Raw genomic sequence first — 18,920 nt, forward strand, 5'->3', positions numbered from 1 at the left:
CTGAGTTGTCAAGTACCTCTATGGTGGTGTGGATATTGAGTGGCATACACTCCGATTTGTCTCTGTTAAGCTTATATCCTGAGTGGGCTGAATATCTACTGATGGATTCCATGAGGGCTGGGATGGAGGATTTGTGGTCTTCTGTGAATATGAGGATGTCGTCTGTGTAAGCGGCTAGTTTGGCTGTGGCCTCGTTGATGGTGACCCCCGCCAGTTCTCTATTGGTTAGGATGGTGCACAGTCAAAATATTGACTACAAAATATCGACTGGACACAATATCGAGTTTTAAATATCGAATGGACAAAATATCGACAGGACAGAATATAGACATCAAAAATATCGTTATTAAGGTAAGTAATGTAATATCGATTGTTAAAAATATAGACATTTAAAATATCGAAGTATATAATATAGTTTAAAAAAAATATCTATTTTTTGATAATATTGAATTTTTTATAGTGATATTTATGTTATTATGTGTGTTAAAAGTGTGTATTTATGTTATAAATAATTGTAATTAATGACATTTTTATTTTCTAATGTTTGCGTAATTTAATTCTGTAGCGGATTGTGGGTTTATAGGGGAATAGGGTGGGAAGTAATTTAATTATAATTAATTAAATATGTAAATGTATTTATTGTTATGAATTTGTAATTATTTGTCAATTAATTTATATTTGGTAATTAATTAACTTTTAATTGGCAATTAATTTTAATTAATTGAATAATTGCTAATTATGTTAATTTTACTAATTTATTTTCTGTAGCGGGTTGTGGGTTTATAGGGGAATAGGGTGGGAAGTAATTTAATTATAATTAATTAAATATGTAAATGTATTTATTGTTATTCATTTTTAATTATGTGTTAATTAATTTATAATTGGTAATTAATTAACTTTTAATTGGCAATTAATTTTAATTAATTTATTAATTACTAATTATGTTAATTTTACTAATTTATTTTCTGTAGCGGTTTGTGGGTTTATAGGGGAATTGGGTGGAAAGTAATTTATGTATATTTAATTAATAATTAAATATGCTAACATATTTATTGGTATTGTTTTAGAATTCATTGTTAATTAAATTTTTATGGGTAAATAATTAAATTAGAATTGCTAATTAATTTTATTTAATTGATTAATTGCTAAATATGTTAATTTAATAATTTTTTTTCTGTAGTGGGGTGTGGGTTTATAGGGGAATAGGATGGGAAGTAATTTATTTATAATTAATTAAATAAAACAACTGTTTTTAAATTGTTTTTAATTAGAATTTATTGTAAATTAAATTTTAAATGTGAAATTATTAATTGTTAATTTCTAATTAATTTGTATTAATAGTTAAATAATTGTAATAATTAATTTTAATTTTTAATTTTAATTGATTAATTAATATATTATATTTAATTCGTAAGTACTTTAAAGTAAATTTTGATAGATATTAATTTATATTTATTGAAATAATATATGAAGTATTTAATTTCCCTACTGTTGCACCTACTGGAGTGGGAATAGTAATTTTTACCCCTACGCTATCCAACGCTTTCCCTACTGTTGCACCCACTGGAGTGGGAATAGTAATTTTTACCTCTACGCTATCCAACGCTTTCCCTACTGTTGCACTCTTTGGAGTGGGAATAGTAATTGTAAACCCTATGCCATCCAACGCTTTCCCTACTGTTGCACCCACTGGAGTGGGAATAGTAATTTTTACCTCTACGCTATCCAACTCTTTCCCTACTGTTGCACTCTTTGGAGTGGGAATAGTAATTTTTACCCCTACGCTATCCAACGCTTTCCCTACTGTTGCACTCTTTGGAGTGGGAATAGTAATTTTTACCCCTGTGCTATCCAATGTTTTCCCTACTGTTGCACCCACCGGAGTGGGAATAGTAATTTTTACCTCTACGCTATCCTACGCTTTCTCTACTGTTGCACTCTTTGGAGTGGGAATAGTAATTTAAACCCCTACGCTATCCAACGCTTTCCCTACTGTTGCACTCTTTGGAGTGGGAATAGTAATTTTTACCCCTACGCTATCCAACGCTTTCCCTACTGTTGCACCCACTGGAGTGGGAATAGTATTTTTTACCCCTACGCTATCCAACACTTTCCCTACTGTTGCACCCACTGGAGTGGGAATAGTAATTTTATCCCCTACGCTATCCAACGCTTTCCCTACTGTTGCACTATTTGGAGTGTGAATAGTAATTTTTACCCCTACGCTATCCAATGTTTTCCCTACTGTTGCACCCACTGGAGTGGGAATATTAATTTTTACCTCTACCCTATCCAACGCTTTCTCTACTGTTGCACTCTTTGGAGTGGGAATAGTAATTTAAACCCCTACGCTATCCAACGCTTTCCCTACTGTTGCACTCTTTGGAGTGGGAATAGTAATTTTTACCCCTACGCTATCCAACGCTTTCCCTACTGTTGTACCCATTGGAGTGGGAATAGTATTTTTTACCCCTACGCTATCCAACACTTTCCTTACTCTTGCACCCACTGGAGTGGGAATAGTAATTTTTACCCCTACGCTATCCAACACTTTCCCTACTGTTGCACTCACTGGAGTGGAAATAGTAATTTTAACCCCTAAGCTATCCAACGCTTTCCCTACTGTTGCACCCACTGGAGTGAGAATAGTAATTTTTACCCCTACGCTATCCAACGCTTTCCTCACTGTTGCACCCACTGGAGTGGGAATAGTAATTTTTACCCCTACCCTATCCAATGCTTTCTCTACAGTTGCACTCTGTGGATTGGGAATAGTATTTTTACACTTATGCTATCGTACGGTAATATTATTGGATATTATTTAATTATATTAAGTTAATATATCTATATGTTTGAACAAATATGATTGTAACTTTTTTTATAACTTTCATTAATTATTTAATTATTATAAGTTAATTTAAGTATTTTTAAGTATATTTTAGTAATTAATATTGAATTTTAATTTAATTTAACACTGTTTTTAATAAAGTTGATATTTTTCAAAACTATATTTTTGTAAACGATATTTTGGACTCGATATTTTTGTACTTACCTGTTTGTAGATACAAACTCGATATTTTGTCTGTCGATATTTTTTCCTCGATATTTTTGCTACTCGATATTCTGTCAGTCGATATTATTTCAGAGATCCTGTTAGGATGTCTCTGATCAGAGGTTCTAGAGCCAGTAAGAATAGGGCGGGGGACAGGGGGAATCCCTGTCTTGTCCCGCGATGTAGGGTGAATTGTTCTGAGACACCCCTGTTGATAGCTAGTTGCGCCTTGGGGTTTACGTAAAATGCCATCACTTTCCGCCTGTAGTTATCTCCCAGGTTGTATGTCCCCATACATTGTTCTAGGAAATGCCAGGATACTCTGTCGAAGGCTTTTTCTTCGTCTAGAGTGATTGCTACCGCAGGTTTGTTCGATTTGGTTGACTGTTCGAGGACATGGCAGAGTAGTCTTGTATTGTCATGTGACATGCGTGTTTTTAGGAACCCTACTTGTGAGTTACTTAACAGTTGGGGAAGTAGTGTGTTGAATCTTGTGGCTAGGGTTTTGGTGTAGATTTTGCAGTCTAGGTTGATAAGAGATATGGGGCTGTAGTTCTGGGGGTGTTTTGAATCCTTGCCTTCGTTTATTATGGTTGCTTCCGACATAGTGTTTGACACTCTACCTACCCCCTCACAGTGGTTGAAGACCTTTTTCATGCTTGGGAGTAATTGTGTCCTAAAGCTTTTATAGAAGGAGGCTGTGTAGCCATCCGGGCCCGAAGCCTTGTTGTCTTTAAGCGAGTTAATTGCCGCCTCAATTTTGGTCACACTTATTTCCCTAACAAATGGCAGTGCCTCCTCGTTTGATATCTTAGGGAGGTTTAATCTGTTTAGGTAATCTGTGACCCCGTCCTGGTCAAGTGACTCGTCTCTGCTATAGAGTTCCTGGTAGAACTCACAGAACCTGCGCAGGATGTCTTTGTGGTGAGTGTGCGTGTTGTTGTGTGAGTCAGTGATGGATGATAGGGTGTATTTCAGGTATGACGCTAAGAATTTTCCTGCCTAGTTGCCATTGCAGAGGTTGATCTGTTTGTATTTGTTAATCCACTGACCTGCTCTTTCGCTTAGGATTTTGTTGTATTCTTATTTTTTTTCCGTTAGGTCCTTTAGTGCAGAGTTCTTCAATCTGTGGGGCGCGCCCCCCAGGGGGGCGCGACACCATCTCAAGGGGGGCGCGCACTCCACACAAAGATCTTCCCTTTCATTCTTTTACTGGCCCGTGGCATCACAAGTTCAAATGGGAATTCTCTGGTAACTGAGGGCTTGAGGGGGAGGGGGAGGGAGGGGAAATAGATAAAGCAGGACGTGTGCTTTTGTTATGTAAGGAGCTAACAGTTAACCTTCCCAGGAGGGTGTTAATTGGTAGAGCTTGGATGCTTCAGCTGCAGTGGGAGGCAAGGTCTCCTCTGCTAAAAAAGCAATGCACTGTAGCAAGCAAGTGCTTAAATGCCTTTTGAGTGTAGTATATAAATGCTATATTAAAATACGACGTTTGAAGTGGAAGAGGCTATTGATAATGTGTACATTAAGGGAACTGACATAAAAAAGATGAAGATATGGTTTATTGCCCAAGTTGTGAACTCTGGAACCACACGACTGGGTTTAAATTTTGCCTTCCCCATCTGAACAGAAATTAACAAATCTCTTGGGTAAATAACTTTGTTTCACTGTCCGTCAGATGCCTTTTATGCTACAACCAGGAGTGCTATTAAACAAGGCGAACTCCAGAACAGTGAACAATAATGCATCTATGTTTCTTTGATCATGAGAAAGTCATCCAAAGCAAGGTCAGTGAAATAAGTATGTTTTGATATGTTTGGTGTCAGCGCGCTTTAAAAAATTAAACCTGGTACCAATGTACCTTGTTTTATTATCTGTTATTCACACTCTTATCTCACTGCATTATGTTTTGGAAATCCATTGCAAAGCAGAAAAGTGACATTGAAGTGCATACTACCAGGCGCTGCAGGACATATGTTATGTTGATTTGTATAGCGGTGTGATGCCTTGCAGTGTTAAACAGTGTGCAAAATCAACTCCCGAAAATGCTCAATCGGGAGCACATCACAAGGTAAACAAAGATGAACATGAATGCGCCAGCAGCCAATTGCAAAAACCCTTACAGAGCGAAGCGGAAAATCCGAGCTTGAAAGAAAACAATCTAAAAACAGCTCCCCAAAGGGGAACACAAGTCACTCCTCAAAACTCCAGGTCAATCCATCAAACAACCACACGGCGCCATCTGGTTCAGACAAAACTGAGCTTCTGCGTTGTTAATAACGAAAACACGCAATTAAACCATGAGGCGGCAACAAAGCCAACGTTAGATAGCTCTAAGCTAGAAGACGTCAGTTTCCAAATTATTTTCACCCCGGATTACCAGACTCAAGGCCGACACGACATTTTAAACAGAAGTAATATCTTAAAATTGATGGCAGAAATTAAGGACCTGAGTGCCATCAAATCGTCCGACTTAGTTCAGGTTCAATTCCTAAGTAGCACTAATGAAACTGGGAACGAACAAACGATGACAACCTGGAAAACTGCCGCATTAGTGCAATCAATACTTGGGAAATCAGCCACATTTCAAAAGTGGGGTATTCAACTATCACAGCCTATCTCCCCAAGATATCCGCTTCCTCTAAAGAAAAACACCCGGCCGCAACTCACAAGAAGTTTGGCGGACCTTGCCCCGAAAAAAACAGTATATTCTATTTTACATAACGCCAAAGGCAGATGTGAGGCAGCTATTATATGCAAAGTACCTGATACAGAGAGAGCGGGGGATTTGCTAACGCCACCTGATGCCTGGAAATGGCTTCCCAGCATGTTAAATAACCACCGGAAGAATTGACCGAACGATCCAGAAAGAAATAAAGCAGCCAATAAGAATATACATATAATTTCATGGAATATAGCCGGTGCAAAAAGATTGCTGGAGGACGGTCTCGCGCTGGACGATTGGGACAATGCCGACATAATCGCCCTACAGGAGACATGGCTGCAGGAAGACATTGAACTGGCCGGATTCATTCACTACACGGTACCTGCGAAAAAGTGTAAAACCTATGGTCGCGCTATAGGAGGTCTCTCAGTTTATGTGTCTACCGCTCTGAAAATCAATACAGAACAACTCAAATCTCCAGATCCAAGAATCCAGCTAATCAAATTATCAGGACAAAACCCATCCGATAATAAAACGATAATTCTGATTAATTACTATATTCAGCCAAATCTTCAAGCAAAAAAAATAAAAAACGCTCTGTTATGCAAGGAAATATTACATCTAAGAAGTACAGAACCAACATGGAACATTATATTAACTGGAGATTTCAACTCCAACCTGATATACACACCAGAGGAAGACGAGATACTAACCCCAGAGAATACGCACTGGAATGTCCCTGAGCAGTCACATGGAGTGACAAGGAGTCGAAAGGACATCTTAGCCATACACTTAGTAACGGAGCTTGAGTACCTAGGTATGAGAGTATTGAACGGCAGGACAGAGGAAGACAGACCACCGAAAAAAACTTACTATGGTCCTTACAATCATTCAACATTGGACTTTACCATTGTAAGCCTACCATTGATTCCACTATTACTCACCTTCTACATTGAATATACACCAATGAGTGATCATGGCATGCAACACCTTAAACTGAATTTTCTTGCAGAAACACTGCAACCTGCGTACTCCCTAGAGGGCCAACCAGGCACAACTAACCTAAAACGAATATACTGGAACTGCTCCAATAAAGAGAAGTGGATCTCAATAATAGAGGCCACACTGCAAGAATTGGGCAGTACAACAATGGATAAGACACAAGCCTGGTCTCTTTTTTTAGAGAAACTGAAGACAAAAATGAAACCATTCAAAACAAGGGCTAATAGAAAGCATCCAACAAAGAAATTGCCGCTGGAGTTACAAGATCTAAGAAGGGTTTTACGCAGAAGTAAAAAAATCCTGCATCTAAAATCAAATGACCGGCGCTACTTGGATACCTTCCTTGTTCAAAGAAAGTTATATAAAAAAAGGATTTGGGAACATAAAAAGACGACGAATGATGAATTCTGGATCAACCTGTTGGCGAGCTCTAAGCCCCAGGACTCAAGCAAATTTTGGAAAATAATAAACCAACTAATAAAACCACGAAACGTACTAACATCGTTCATCCAAGAAAATGAATGGGCATCTTTCTTGTTGGCAAAGTTTAAAGACAATCCAAAGTAGGCTCTTGGGCAGCAATTCCCTCCAGCGGTTCCCCAAAAAAACAGCAACGAAGAACAGCATTGTAGCAACCTAACAACATTAGTCCCAAGGAATACTGCATACCTTCAAACCACAGACGGCCGCTACTCGGCTGAAGAGATAATCACCATCATTAGAAAGGGTAAAAGCAACGGAGCGCCGGGCCCGAACGGTATCCCGCAAATGGCATTCAAACACGCACCAGAATTTTGGGGCCCACCTCTCGAAAAACTTTTCGCAGATGTTCGAACCTGTAATCACATCCCCAAAAGCTGGAAAGGCTCTATTATTACGCCTATATATAAAGGAGGAGACAGAGCTAACCCTCTAAATTACCGTCTAATAACACTCCAGGACATAGAAGCTAAATATTTTGCTTCTCTCCTCCTAAAAGACCTGGTAAATTGGGCAGAAGACAAAGCACTCATTCCAATTAACCAAACTGGATTTAGACCTGGTATCGGAACAACGTCGAACATATTGTCAATAACCATGATAGCAGAGAAATGCCGGCGCGTCAAACAGGACTTGAACCTGTGCTTCATTGATCTGCAGGCGGCATTTGACAGTGTGGATCGCAAGATACTATGGGCAAAGCTGAAAGCATGGGCCATACCGGAGAACATACTTAGTGGCCTACTTTTATTCTACTCAGACACCTGGACACAAATCAAGATAGGGGACGGCTCACATCTATCAAGAAAAGTATATACATCGATCGGACTAAAACAGGGTTGCGTTTTAGCGCCATATTTATTTAACCTATTCATTTCTGATCTTTCGGGTAAATTAAACGACTGCAATGCCCATGCACCGAAACTCGGCAACCTCTTACTTACTCACATGGCTTACGCTGATGACATTGTGCTTCTGAGTTTAACTAAAGTTGGCCTATCTAGACTATTAGCAGTAATGACAGAATTTCTGGCGACAAACAATCTTGCTTTAAATCTGTCCAAGACAAAACCAATGCTAATAACCAACCGTCGTTCGGCGCATCTTAAGATCACGCTTGAAGGAAAACAGCTGGAACGAGTATCAAATTATAAATATCTAGGCTACTATATCGACGAAAAACTCACCTTAAATGCGCAAAAAAACTACTTGAAGCAAAGAGCTGGAGCCTTAACATTTGCGCTAAGTACACTGGCAAAAAAACTGGAAGGCCCCTCATTTAAACCCCTATTGGCAGTGATGGCCACCAAAGTACTTCCTACTTTATCGTATGCTAGTATTGCAATGCAGGGCAAGGACGCAATTATGTTAAATAACCTCACTACAAAAATCTATAAGAAGGTTTTACAACTCCCAAGCTCATCTTCACCAGCGCAGATGCGACTAGAATTTGGTCTAACGAATGAGTTACTGGGAAGACTCTACACATGCATCAGAGTGTGGTACCGAATTAAAATGAACTCCACAAACAATACTATAAACAGATTCTTATGGCAGGAACTAGAAAGCCAACAAAACTCAGTAGCCAAAAAATATCTGACTGGCGCCCTGGAGCAAACATGTACTGCCAACCTGTGGGAAAAAAACTTGCCATTCACTTCCTTTAAACAGACACTAAATAAGGCGGCCAAATTTCACTCGCTGATTACTGACAAAGCAATTTTTTCAAGCCGTTCCCACTCCTGGTCTGTGATCAACAGTTATAAAAAACTTGCACCGGCTGCGTATCTTGACACAACATATTCGGTTTTTATTAAAAAAAGGCTGATGGCCCTGAGACTTGGTAAATCGCCAACTTTGGCAGACGAACTGACCTGGATACGTTCAGACTCATACGCTTGTCGGTTATGTGGCTCCTCAAAAGAGAACTTAATCCACATTATATGCCACTGTAAGTTTCTGAACCAGGAGCGCACGTACTTTTTAAAGAACTTTTTTAGGATTAAAAGACTACGTACCTGCAGGTCTGCTATTATTGGTGCTCTGGACCCAACAGCCCCTATAATCAACTGCAAGCTGATAAAGTGCCTGATAGCCTTTGAAAAGCGCTTGAAAGCAATATGAACTTTTAAAATAATAAGGTTTTCTATTATTAATTGTCTTACTAACATGTAGCTTGATAAAAAGCTATATTCATTTTAAATCTTGTGTTCAAAATTGTATTCTGATGAATTTTACTGTTCTCTCTTAGTGCAAAAGACAATTTTCACTAGCCCGTTTGTTATGGTTTTAATTAACTAAACAATAAAGTTTTACTACTACTTACTTACCAGTGTGCATGCTGCCTGTGTAGAAGATGAGAGAATGTTACATTATGTCACATCAAACTTTGGCTTTGTGCTGAGACGGGAAGAACGGGTCGGGCAGTGCTATTAAAAATACATCAGACACTTGTGACGTACTGTCCATTAGGAAAGGGCAGGCCAGCTGAACAATGAGAATGCACGAGTCTACTGAACCACTAGACCCAGTTTGCACATGTTCGTGTGTACGCGCACTAAAATAAAGATGGTTTTGTGATTGCACCAGCGTTCATCTTCTCTGATATAGCGCCTGGCAAGTGCAGCGAGCTAAACTTTCAAGAGCCCATGCACTCCTGGCTGTTGCGAGCCAAAGTTATTTCTGCCGTTTGCAGCTGTGTTGGTGACTTCTCCCCTTACGCCCGAAACCTAAAACATGTCTTTCCCCACAAGGGGCCCAGTATAGTTACCACGGAAGTGCTAAAAAGAGGATACAGTGCTACAGAGCGACAGAGAAACAATAAGAAGCAAAGAAGGGAAAGGGTATTGTTGAGTTGGCACGTTTGGTATCAAGGGTTCAGTCTCAGCACAGAATTTGCATTCGCTTCTGACCTAGGAATTGTTAGTCTATTACGCTTCGCCTTTAGGGAGACTACCCCCAGGGAAGTCACACATTGTGAGTGATTAGCACTTCGGGTGAACATATTCACGAACGACAGCGCTTTCTTTCAGCACAGGTCAGATCTGTTTTTAGCAACATTTAGTTCCTGTAGTCTCTGTCAGCTGACTATTTTTTTCATCCGTGCTGCCCAAGTTACCAGTAAAGCGCTTTGCAATCATGTTGGGCTTGCGTTAAAAATACGGGCTTTATCAATAAAGAAACAGCAATGCAGCGCGCTTCTCTTCCTGCTTTGCACTCATAGCGATCACCATGCACGCACACCATTCACCCGCTCACCTTGCACTCACAGTGATCACCATGCACTCACACCATTCACCCGCTCACCTTGCACTTACAGTGATCACCATGCTCTCACACCATACACCCTCTCACCCTGCACTCACAGTGATCACAATGCACTCACACTGATCACCATGCTCTCACACCATTCACCCGCTCACCTTGCACTCACAGTGATCATCATACACTCGCAATGATCACTCTGCACTCACACCGATCACCCTGCACTCACAGCGATGACAATGCACTCACACTGATCACCATGCACTAACACCATTCACCCTGCACTCATAGTGATCACAATGCACTCACACTGATCACCATGCACTCACACCATTCACCCGCTCACCTTGCACTCACAGTGATCACCATGCACTCACAATGATCACCATGCTCTTACACCATTCACCCGCTCACCCTGCACTCACAGTAATCACTCTGCACTCACAATGATCACAATCCACTCACAATGATCACGATGCACTCACACCATTCACTGCTCACCCTGCACTCACAGTAATCAGACTGCACTTACAATGATCACAATGCACTCGTACTGATCACCAGGCACTCACACTGATCACCCGCTCACCCTGAACTCACAGTGATCACGCTGCACTCACAATGCACTTGTGCTGTTCACCCTGCAGTCACACAAGCACACTACACACCCTGCACTCATGAAACACTTCACTCACATGTCTCCCTTTCTGCTCAATGTGCATACTCACTCAAATAAGACCACCACTAACCTTACATTCATTTGTCCCACTCTGCACTTACATCCACACCCAAATTAATATGGTCACCTCACTCACCCTGCATTCACTCCTCGTACCCTTCTCTCACACTTTCGCATAACTCACCGTGCACTCACATGGGCACTCCCACCACCCAAAAAGTGCAGAGGGTTAATGTGCCTGTTATAAAGAATGTGTACCATGCAGATCAAAGAACTGAGTGTGGGTAAACTATGAGTAGCGCTATAATAAGCCTCTGTCATTTCACCACACCCATTCACAAACCTGCAGTTTACTAAACACTCTTATTGTATAAACATTATTTGCCGAATATGGCCTGTGATATGCACATGGCAGTCAATTATGTAGTGTACCAGATTCCAGAAATTTCTGTCAGTGGTGGGGGGGCCCAACATCTAAAAAAATTCAGCTGGGGGGGCTTAACCTACAAAAGTTTGAAGACCTCTGCTTTAGTGCTTTTGCATTCCTTATATCTTTCCTATGGGTCTCCTCTAGGTTTTTGATGTCGGATTTTAATTGGTCTAGGTGTATTCTAGTTTTCTTGTTCTATTTTGCCATAATGTCAATTAGTGTCCCTTTGACTGTCGCTTTTAGTGTGTCCAACACGGTGTTGGGATCCATGCCCTGCGTGTCATTGTGTTCTATGTATTCAATAATGGCCTGCTCTATTTTAGACTTGTCTTCTTGGTTTGCCAGAACTGCATTTTTAAACCTCCACCTCCTTGCGATGTGTTCGTTGTGTCGGCCCGACAATTGTAAGCTGATGCAGGAGTGGTCTGAGATAGTCCTTGCCACTATCTCTGTGTAGTTTATTACATGGATATGAGAGCCTGATATTAGGATGTAATCTATTCTACTGTAAGAGTTGTGTGGGTTGGAGTAAAAAGTGTAGTCTATGATGTCCGGGTGTTGTAGCCACCAAGGATCTTTCAGGTTGAATCTGTTGCATATGTTTAAAAGAGTGTTGTGTGAGGCTGGTGGTAGGGTGTGGGCCTGTGATTGTCTGTCCAGGGTGTAGTCAAGTGCTAAGTTGAAGTCGCCCGCCAACACTGTCATGTCGTTTTGGGGTCCTGCTTCTAGTCTACTAGAGACCTATTTTATTTATTTATTCATATCATTTGTAGAGTACACTGTAACCCTGCGGGCATCTTGGCACTGAGAGATGGGTCGAAAAGAGGCGGTCAGCTGTGAAAAACAAACAGAAGGCATACCAGAAGAAGCTATTACTATTGCGCCTGGGGTGTTATGCCCTCAGAAAAAGCCAGGTCTTGATTTTCCTGTGAAATAACAGCAGTTCATGTGTTTTCCTGATTCCAAAGGCGGGCAGCTGCTACACTGAACGCTCTTCCGCCCTGGGTCACTTTCTTTACCCTGGGTATTTTCACAAGGTTGGTGGAGGAGGAGCGGAGGGTCCGGGTGGACTCATACCACTGGAGCTTGTTCTGAAGTGGCTTGGGACCCTGACCATGCAATGCTCTGAACACAATGCATAAGGACTTAAATAGGATCCTTTGAGGTACTGGGAGCCAGTGTAGGTCTGCCAGTGCGTGTGTAGTTGAGGATCGGCGAGTTCGTGAGAGTGCTAACTTGGCTGCTGCCGCCTGGATACTTTGTAGTCTGGCAATCAAATATACCGGAGATTCCAATAACAGGGCATTGCAGTAGTCCAGGCGGCTAAGAATGGTACTCCTGGCTACTGTTGTTCTTGCCTGTACAGGTAGCAAAGGCAGCAGCCTCCGAAGGCCTCGGTTTAGGGTGAAGCAGCTTCCTATCAGCTTGTTAACATGGGTATCCAGATTTAAATTTCCATTGAAACTGACCCCCAGATTACGCACTGTGTTCACCGATGTCAGTGGGCCATCTGATGCTAACGGACAGAAATCGGCTGGCAGGCTTCGGGGTATCCCCCCACCTTGCACTGTGGGATCTCCGTTTTCCCGCTATTAAACTGGAGCGAGTTTTCTTTTAATATTTAGAAAACAGGGGACCCCTACAAATGCTTAGTTTGCTATACGTAGGGAAATAGTATCATTAGAAAAATTCAGAAATCTAGCAAACCCTCAATTATTAGCTGCCTGCTCTCTCCTCTACAGACAAATAAACCAAAATATTGCGACCATGAATCACATATATGGAATCAAAATTCTTTATATATGAAAAACATTTTTTATTGTTATTTTTTGATTCTGATATCTATCATAAACATTTAATCACTTTTATTTTTTTTTCCCCTTAAAAATGATTTTGGTTTATTTGTCTGTAGAGGAGAGAGCAGGCTGCTTATAATTGAGGGTTTGCTAGATTTCTAAATTTTTCTAGTGAGTTTTCTTTTAGCCATTTTGCCATTTCGTGCATACAGGCATGAAAGCTATCTAGTGGATTTGCCTGAGCACCATCCAGGGATATCAGAAGCTCTGTATCATCAGCGTAGTTAATCACGCTGATGTTGTGGGCTTTGATGATTTCCAGCAGGGGTTGCATATAGGCATTGAACAAGATGGGACTGATAGATGATTCCTGCGGACCCCCGTGTGAGACTTTGATAAATTCAGATTGGTACGGCGGGAGTGTCACCGCCTGCCATATGTCAGACAGATAGGATCACAGCCAATTAAGCGCCATACCTTTCACCCGAAGGTCTCCAGCTGTGTCAGCAGGATGTCATGGTTCACCGTGTCGAACGTGGCGGACAAGTCCAGCAAGATTAGAATTGCTGACTCGCCCCTGTTCGCTCGCATTCTGAGGCTGTCCAGTACCATCACTAGAGCTGATTCTGTCCCGTGCCCCGGTCTGAACCCAAACTGTTCCTCCTCCAGTAAATTATTTGTCTCCAGGAAGAGGTACACTGATCTACTGACCAGGCGCTCCGCGATCTTAATCGGGTAGGGCAGAAGTGAAATAGGTCGGTAGTTCTTGTAGCAACCGGGGTCAGGGGTGGGTTATTTCAGAAGTGGAGTGACAACAGCCTGCTTCCATTTAGACGGCGCAATGCCTGTGCTAAAGGATTGACCACATAGCAGTCGAAGAATGGGGAAGAGTTCTGACCCAAATTCCTTCATGATCTTGTGGGGCAGAGGATCCAATGGAGAACCAGAGGAGATTCCACAGGCCACTTGAGTGAACTCCTTCTCCGAGGGAATTGGTAAGTTGTCCAGGGATACTTCCTGAGAGGCAGACTCAGCGGTTCCTTCTTCATTTCTGCTATTTGTCCCTTTATTCTGGTGTGGCAGAGTGAGAGGAGGAGGGCCCTCCATACTTTCCACTATTTTATTTATTTTCTCTTGGAAAAATGATGCCAGCCCATCACACAAGTCCTGGGAGGGTTTAATATTACTGTTAGTGCACTCAGGGTGTGTCATTTCTCTTACTATTCTAAAAATGTCCCTTGATTTATTGGCGCTTTTCAGAATAATGGCTGCAAAGTGTTCTGCCTTAGCAGTAGCTATTTCTTTCTTATAATTTAGTATTGAGATCCTCCAATTGGTTCAATCTTTTTCCATGTATTCCCTCCTCCACTGTCTTTCGACCGTTTTGCACGAGATCTTGAGGATCCTCAAACCCTCCATATACCATGGTGCAGACGGGCTGCCTCGTTTTCTGATAACTTTCAGTGGGGCAATCTCTTCGAGTTTCTCAGTTAAGTGTTCACAGAGGTGCTGTAATTCTCGGTGATCTGGCTCTCTGAGTTAAAAAGGGTTTTTGTATTAAACAGAGGCTCCCCTACTTTTGCCTTTCTTGACAGTCCTTTCCAGTCTCGGCTAAGAAAGGTCCTGACTTGCCTAGCTACGGGCCTTGTATTGTTCGGGGTGTGAACACTAAAGGTGATTAAATGATGATCCGACCATCCCACCATTAAAAATTCCCCCGTAATGATAGGATCCTCCTCTGCAAAGATCAGATCTAATATGTGGCCTTCCCTGTGTGTTGGTTCGGTCACCCATTGTTTCAGTTTCAAATTCACGCAAGACTGCGTGATGTTGAAGAAGGCTGTATCTAGTCTTCCATTGGTCCACAAATTAAAATCCCCCAGACTGCAAGTCGAGTGGAGCTGGCTTTTCCGCGCAATCACAGGCGCAATACATGAAATGGTTCACGAACACGACATTGAACCAAATAAATACGAACTCTTGAAAGTTACTTGGAACCACTTTGTATCAAATGTTTCACTGTATATTTTTGCACCAGTCACCTTGCGCCGCCCACGCTGTTCACATTGTCACATGCGTCGCTACCTTGGTTTTCACTGATACACCTTGAGCACCACGTGCAATTTGGGTTGTTCTCAATTTCATCAGGTGTATATTGCAGTGCTGTAATAACTGAGAAATGCTCCTTCCTACTTGTTTTTTTCCCCTTAAATGTTTATATAAATGATGCCTTGAGCACATGCTATAATCATATAGTCTCCTTGCTTCCTTATGGATAATGTTGTATGCATATCTGTTCTAACTACCTTCAAATAATACCAGTTGGGATACCATATGTTTCTACTATACTACACCCCAATCCCAACACGGTAGATGGGTTCTTGCTCCTGTTGTTGATACAAGATCTTCCCTATGTGTCAGCCCTATCGAGTTTTCTGGCGGTAAACGATTTAACCGACAAACTGATGGCAGAGATTTACTAAAGAGAGAGGTGACATGTGGCAAAGGGGACAAGCATTTTGGGCAAGGCCTTCCGTCCATTCTGGATTGGATATTTGGTGGCAGGTTGCGTTTCCCTTCAGAGGGTCAAGGCTCAAAAGGAAATCTCTGGTGTAGCTTGTCTGGGGCGAATGGACCAGGGGGGCTGGCCCTGGGCCTGGTCCGAGTGCGGACGGGCGCAGACGTGCTTGCCTTTGGCACTTCCGGCATATCATCTGGCTTTAATGTGAAAGCCCCCGGAAGTGACGTTGGTGAAAGGGAAGGAGCTATGTCCCTCCACGTAAACGGCCCACAAAGACCGCGGTGGACCGGGGACCTTCTAAGCCCTGCGATGGAATACAAGTGCCTTCTTTGCAGGTAGCAGCAGGTCCAATTTTAAAAGATAATTTTAATATTAAAAGATAATTCCACAATAGAGATGTGCCCCAATTTAAAATACAGCAGCTTTCCTTACTCGAGTGCGAGTAGCTCTCTCGTTGCGCCCAGCGCGTAACACTGCTTATAATTAGAAGCCCCCGGAAGTGGCGCTGGTGAAATGGGAGGAGCTATGTCCCTCCACGCAAACGGCCCACAAAGACCGCGGTGGACCGGGGACCTTCTAAGCCCTGACTCCCTCCCAATATGCATTGTCATCTGTGTTTGGGGCATAGACGTTGACTACCTGGAATGTTTTGCCTCCTCTTTTCAATTGTGTTACTAGTAGCCGACCTTCATCGTCGTGCTGATGGCCGTCTATGGTGATTCTCTAGTTCTTGTTTATGATTGTGATCACCCCTCTTTTTTTTCCTGTCTCTGGTGAGCGTGCCGCCTGACCTATCCAGCGTGCCTTGACCCTTGCTGCATCTTCTAGAGACACTTTGGTTTCTTGTAATAGTATGATGTCGCCTTTGGTCTTGGCTAAGTAGTCTAGGATCTTCTTACTCTTGACGGGGTGATTAAGCCCCTTCACATTGTGGGAGACAATCTTCAGGTTGGTTAGCAGGGGGGAGCTACTGTTATGTGTCATAACTTAGGCTGTGAGCATGTCGCGATTAGCCCCCGTTCCCCACTGTCCTTTAGTTTTGTTGGTGAGTCTCGTGTAAGTGTCGGATGCCCTCCATGTATTCTTTTTACTGACTAGGAGCAGTGAAACATAACACCTTATTCCCGCGTGTCTGGTTGTGTGCGGGTATATGGAAAGCAGGAAGTAAAATGATTTGGGTACAGAAGGGGAAGTCTGAGTAGGCAAGAGACCTAGATAGTACGAGTAAGACATTCAGGACGATCTAGACGAACTGGATAGGTCAGATGAACAAGACAGATGAACACTAACCTTCCTCTCCCTGCTCCCTCCCTCCCCCGATCTCTCCCTCTCCCCTCCCTCGCCAACCTGATCCTTGCACACTGAAGGTGCAACAACAAGATCCTCGGGGAGTCGAGGCAGGGAAACATGGCGGCAGCAAGCTAAGCTGCTGCGGTGCTCTGTCCGATACCTCGCGTTATATCTCTAGTTTCGGATTAGCTTCGGCCTGCGTATACCGCAATGGTATACGCTGGATACCTTGAAGTCTAAGGGGGTCTTCACAGACTTTTGGGGTGGCTCACTGCCATAGCGCAATTGTACCTGTGGAGCCTGCTGGAGAGGGATGGCGTCGGCTTCCGGCCTGACGCAGGGAATTCCACTGATGCGCTGGGAGACGGGTGACCTCCCTCCCGCCCCTTCTCCACATTCCGTTCCGGCTTCCTTCTGCTGCCGGTGGACGGATTGCGGGGGTGTTGTCAAGCTCGGAGGATCAGCTGTTTGTTCTTCCACCTCGTTGCCGGGATCGGGCTCGTCATTGGTCTGGGGCTACAGCTTTGGTGTAGGGCCGCCCTGGAGCTAAGGAGAGGGCGGCGGCTTCGGTGCCTTTTGCTCGATTCTTGCGTTGCAAGCGGTGGCTCCAGTGGTTTCCCTGTCACTGTTGGGGGGGAAGAACTACTTGAGGACACGGAGCTGAGACAAGAACCAAGCAAGTTTTTTGATGCCCTAACAGAGCCCATTTTCGAGGTTAATAGGGATTGTGGCGTTTTTGCTAAAAACGAAAATAAAACAGCAAGCTCAGTGAAAGCTGTACAGTCTGCTACAAAAAAAAGAGGTAAGCGTGGGGGCAAAAAGGAGGTTTTGGGAGTCAAGGGGGACACGGTACGATCAGGCGAGAGGGAAAGTGAGTCAGCCTCTACATCAATTGCCCCAGTGCCAGTTACAACATATTTTAAGCCTGGCAAGTCTGTTAAATCTGTGACTGCTGCACCTGTTTCTCCAAGCCTAAAGGTTTTGGGTCCAGCTAGAACTAAGAAGCCCTCCTCTTTTTTGAATACAGAAATTGAAGCAAAGCGCGCAAAAGAATCTAAGACACTAAAAGGCTCTAATATACCTATAGGTGCTGGGGCTGGGGCAACAATTACACCTTCACTGCGCTCCTACTTCAAGGCCATTCCACAAGTGCTGCATCTTAAGGAGGGCTTTAGCCCGGAACAGTTTATTTCCTCGGTTGCCAAAACGCTGGATTTAAGCGGAGCTGCAGCCAACAGTATGGATGAGTCCCCTTTTACGGCCCTTGCAGACGGTTTCTGCTCGGGTGAAGTCGCGGACGCCGACATAATTGTAAGCACAAATATTGACTATACTGCAGGGGATGCAGAAACTGTACCGCCCTCCCAGGATGTCGAAAAAACCTCAATACCACGAAAAGGGGCAGGGGCGAGCTCAGAGGATATGGCAGCAGAGAAATTATTGGAATCGGTTAGTGCTCAGGTAGAGCCTCTACAGGCTGTTACTGATGCCCCCACGACTCCCACTTTGCAGTCTATGTTTCTAGCTTTGACCAGTGACATTAAAAATGGCTTCTAAAGCTAATCAACTGGAGATAAGGAATTTCTGTGAGTCCCTGGACAACAAGATAGACGTCCTGTATGCAAGAACATCAGCCCTGGAAAAGACCGTGGCGGGACTGTCACTACATCTAGATCAGGCCAAAAGTGACATCATTAAACTTAAGAAAGAAGATCTGTTAATTGCTGAGAGGATGGAACGT

Source organism: Lissotriton helveticus, chromosome 4_1 (genome assembly GCF_964261635.1).
Source record: "Lissotriton helveticus chromosome 4_1, aLisHel1.1, whole genome shotgun sequence".
NCBI lineage: Eukaryota > Metazoa > Chordata > Amphibia > Caudata > Salamandridae > Lissotriton > Lissotriton helveticus.